This window comes from Bubalus kerabau, chromosome 5, assembly GCF_029407905.1.
Source record: "Bubalus kerabau isolate K-KA32 ecotype Philippines breed swamp buffalo chromosome 5, PCC_UOA_SB_1v2, whole genome shotgun sequence".
In the NCBI taxonomy this organism is placed as follows: domain Eukaryota; kingdom Metazoa; phylum Chordata; class Mammalia; order Artiodactyla; family Bovidae; genus Bubalus; species Bubalus kerabau.
This window is the reverse complement of record NC_073628.1, coordinates 60,957,658-60,962,605: the sequence shown is the minus strand read 5'-3', so window position 1 is coordinate 60,962,605 and position 4,948 is coordinate 60,957,658.

The window sequence follows — 4,948 nt, the reverse complement described above, 5'->3', positions numbered from 1 at the left end:
GATCAAATTGCCAACATCCATTTAATCATTTAAAAAGTAAGAAAGTTCCAGAAAAATATCTACTTCTGTTTTATTGACTATGTCAAAGCCTTTGATTCTGGTGGACCATAACAAAGTCTGCAGAATTCTTAAGGAGATGGGAATACAAGAACACCAGACCTGCCTCTTGAGAAATCTGTATGCAGGTCAGGAAGCAACAGTTAGAACTCGACAAGGAACAGCAGACTGGTTCCAAATCGGGAAACGAGTACGTCAAAAGCTATATATTGTCACCCTGCTTATTTAACTTACATGAAAAGTACATCATGAGAAGCACTGGGCTGGCTGAAGCACAAGCTGGAATCAAGATTGCTGGGAGAAATATCAGTAACCTCAGATATGCAGATGACACCACCCTTATGGCAGAAAGCAAAGAATAACTAAAGAGCCTCTTGATGAAAGTGAAAGAGGAGAGTGAAAAAAACGGTTTAAAGCTCAACATTCAGAAAACAAAGATCATGGCATCTGGTCCAATCACTTCATGCCAAACAGATGGGAAAACAATGGAAACAGTGGCTGACTTTATTTCTGGGGGGTCTCCAAAATCACTGCAGATGGTGACTGTAGCCATGAATTTAAGACACTTACTCCTTGGAAGAAAAGTTATGACCACACTAGACAGCATATTAAAAAGCAGAGACATTACTTTGCCAACAAAAGTCTTTCTAGTCAAAGCTATGGTTTTTCCAGTAGTTATGAATATGAATGGATGCGAGATTCGGACCATAAAGAATGTTGAGCACCGAGGAGTGATGCTTTTGAACTGTGGGGTTGGAGAAGACTCTTGAGGGTCCCTTGGACTGAATGGAGATTGAACCAGTCCATCCTAAAAGAAATCAGTCCTGAATATTCATTGGAAGGACTGAGGCTATAGCTGAAACTCCAATACTTTGGCCACCTGATGGGAAGAACGGACTCACTGAAAAGACCCTGATGCTGGGCAAGACTGAAGGCAGGAGGACAAGGGGATGACAGAGAATGAGTTGGTTGGACGGCATCACCCACTCAATGGACCTGAGTTTGAATAAACTCCAGGAGTGGTGATAGACAGGGAGGCCTGGTGTGCTGCAGTCCATGGGGTCACAAAGAACTGGACACGACTGAGTGACTGAACTGAAGTGAACTGAACTGAATTGTCAGTCTAAATAATTCAGTTATTTAGAAAATACCCACTTTAGATATTAGGGTCAATTATTGGGTAATGTCTTAAGTTATATACTCTAAGTATGGCGTTTTCCCAAAAATTAAAAACAGAAATACCATATGATTGAGCAATTCCATTCATGGGTATTTTTTCAAAGTGTGTATCAAGAGATGAATGAATAAGCTGTGGTATGCATGGATTATTACTCAGCCAAAAAGAAGAATGAAATCTTGTCATTTGTGAGAAAATGGATGGACCTAGAGGGTTTTATGCTAAGGAAAATAAGTCAGACAGAGTGACAAATTCAGTATGATGTCACTTGAATGTGGAAACTGAAAATCAAAACCAGTGAACCAAAATAACCAAACAGTAATGCAGTCATCGAAACAGGGAACAAAGAAGTGATTTACAGAGAGGAGAGGGATGTGGTGATGAGAGAGCTGGGTGAGAGAGATTAAGACTTACAAACTTACCTTATAAAATAAATGAATTTGGGAGACAAATGTACACCATGAGAATACAGTCAATGAGAATAGTCCTTTGGGCAGCTGGAATAAAAAAGCAGGAGAAATATAAGGAATGACAGCTAAAATTTAAAGAGCCTTTTTGGAGAGAAATCCTCTGTGTTAGAAGAAAAGAGAGAAACATGCTTAAGCTACAAACGGAGATCAATGATGGATCATGAACTTTTTACCCTGAAAGCAGACTGAGTTCTGAAAAATCCTGACATACAAGTCTTGAAAGGGTAATATTGATCTCCTATGACTACTGGAATGAGCAGATATGGGAAAACAGAATTCTCAAAGACAATGACAGAAGGATAGATGTTAGAAATAAATTTGCAGTTTCTTAAACAACAAAGACTGAGTTGCGTGAAGGGGGAAATGATCCCGGTTGTAGACACTAAGGTGACTGGCTTATGACAGTTTCTTAAGTTCTACCTCTGTTGAGGAGGTTACTTTATACATATGTGTTTTTACAAAAAGTTATTTTGAAAGTAAATAGATAAAAACATTTAATGAAAAAACTTACTTATATATATGGAACAAATAGATATATACAGAACATAAAAATAAAACGGTAGATAAAACTAATACTACATCAACCCAGCAAAACAAATGAAGCTGTACTAAATGAGGACTCTCAGGAGAGAGGCAATGAGGCCTCCCCTGATCTGGTCCAGATGAGGCTCCGGGTGCTGTGGGGGCTCCATCCCCTCTGGGGTCCAGGATGATGTCCAGGTCCAGGTCTTCAGGGATTCAGAGCAGAGCCTGCAACACCAACACAGGTGATGGAGTCCTGGGAGGTGCAGAGTCAGACAGAGGAGGGCTCCCTGGGGAGGGTGAGCAGGACCCAGAAGACTTCCCAGCATCTGGACTTGGCTTTGGGGCTCAGATCTGCAGGGCACTGGGTCTGTTTGCTGCTCTTTGCTGAGGGTGTTGTCTGTTAGTAAGGAGTGTCTGGAAATGTCCCACAGGAGCAAGTACACCTGGGCATCTGGCTGGCAAACCTCAACTGATGGGTCCCCTGGACAGTGAGACTCAGGCAAAGGATCGGGGGACTTGGGATTCAGGATTGAAAGCTTGGCTCCCCTCTTCCCTCTAGGCCCTGAGAGGAGCAGGAGGTCAGATGACACAGAGGGTAGGAGAACCTGCCCACCCATCCTACACAGTACAACTGCTCCTGAGACCTGAGCACTGGAAATGGACAGACACCTGGAATCTCTGTTTTCCTGAATAATCATTTCTAAGCCCCAACCAAACTCTTCTGAGGTTTCTGCTTTTAAACAGTTTTTATATTATAAAAAGTACATTTTATCTGTTTAGCATATTGCACCATTGAAATTTGAGAGAAGACATTTCTTTTCAAACTATCATAAAACAAGATATGTTATTAACGACAGACTTGGGAACAAAATAAAAGGAACATGAGTAACTTGAATCCTGCCACTCATCCCAAGTGTGCTGCTCAGTCGCTTGAGTCATGTCTGAGTCTGCGCAACCCTATGGAGGATAGCCCACCAGGTTCCTCAGTCACTGGGATTCTTCACGCAAGAACAGTGGAGTGGGTTGCCATCTACTTCTCCAGCGTATCTTCCATACCCAGGGATCAAACCCTTTTCTTGTGTCTCCTGCATTGGCAGGAGGGTTCTTTACCACTAGCACCACCATCCCAAGTGCACAAAGGACTAAATTGCTTTCTGGTGTGTCTTCAGTTGGACACATACACAGAAGAATCTACAGAACCTCCAAATTCAGGTTGAGAGATGCTGCCCTGAGGTGACCTAGGACCCCAGGGTTCCAGATCCTGAGAGACCCCAGACTTGGGCACCCCCAGGCTGGCTGGGACCCTCAGGACCAGGGAGCACCCACAGGGATGCAGAGCTGCCAGGTGACGCCCTGCCTGCACGACTTCTGGGCACCTGTGTCTCCTTCACTCTGTTCCCAGAGCCCAGGACGGGGGAGGGCAGGGCCGCCCCAACCTCTCTCTACAGCTGGTGATGGACTAGGGATTCCCCCTGCTGCCTTTAGCGGGGTTGGGAGGGCAGAGCTGGATGCTGCAGAGGGAGATGAGGAAACCCCCATGGGGGGATCTTTAAAGAGAGAACTCTGGAACAGCGGCTCCTGGACTCCTGCACACGGTGGCCCCACAGTGCCCCCCAGCCTCCCTGCAAATGTAAGAGCTGCCAGAGGAGCCAGTCCAGCAACCCCGGGGGCATCTGTGGATGGGACCTGGGCCCTGGGGAAACATGCTCAGGGCATCCTCCACTCATCTGCACAGACTGTTACCACCCTCTTGTCTCTACGTTTGTGGCGACACTCAGAAGCAGACCCCATGGTTTCTGCTGGTGATTCTGAAGCACCAACAAGCGAGTGGGGTCATGACAGAGACACAGGCCCTCCTCTGCCTCACCTTTCACCCCAGGTCCCATGTTCACTCTTGCTCTTCCAGGTCTTCCTCATCATCGCTGCTGACTTCTCCTGAAGCAGTCTTCAAAAAGATGATCAGAGATCTTTTTGGTATCTGGAAGGAAGAGATCAGTCAAGTAGGTCCAATCCCTCCCAAGGTAGGAAAGCAACTATATGGGGTAGCTCAGGGCAGTGCAGACTTCATGGGGGCCCTTCAGCTGTGTGGGTCCAGACCTGCTGACTCCAGCCTCAACTCCTGCTCAGGCCACTCGTGGTGACAAAACCAGGTTCAAGGGTGCAGACATGAGGTCAGGAGTAGGGAAATGCTCAGAAAATGGGGGAATAGGGCTGAAGATAGATTCATAGATTTTATATAAGCTCCTAGGTCCCCAAGTGCCTACAAGAGACCAGGTCCTGCAGAAGGCTAATCAGAAAAAGAGGGAAAGAGGAGAAAGGGAAGGGTTGCAAGGGAAGGGTTGCAACGAAGAGTCTATTGATCAGAATAAGAGAGAACATTTTTAAAAGATACGAAAGAAGAAATAAATGACCTCTATAGTCTTGCTGTCCTCCAAATCCTCAATATGCGCCATGCAGTTTCTTGGTGTCTGAGGGCAGCACTCATCTGGAGTGGCTGTGGGAAAGCAAAGGGGAGATTTAGAGTCAGGATGTGACCAGGGGACCCTGTGCTCCTCACAACCTGGCCTTGGGACCCCTGGTGCCCTTTTCTCCAGGGACCTCCCAGGGCCTCAGTGTTTCACTTCTGCAATGAAAAAGTGGGTCTTTGACATCCAACATCCTCTTGCCACCCTCAGCTTGTCTACGAGTGACGAGGAATGACACCATTTCCACGTGTTCC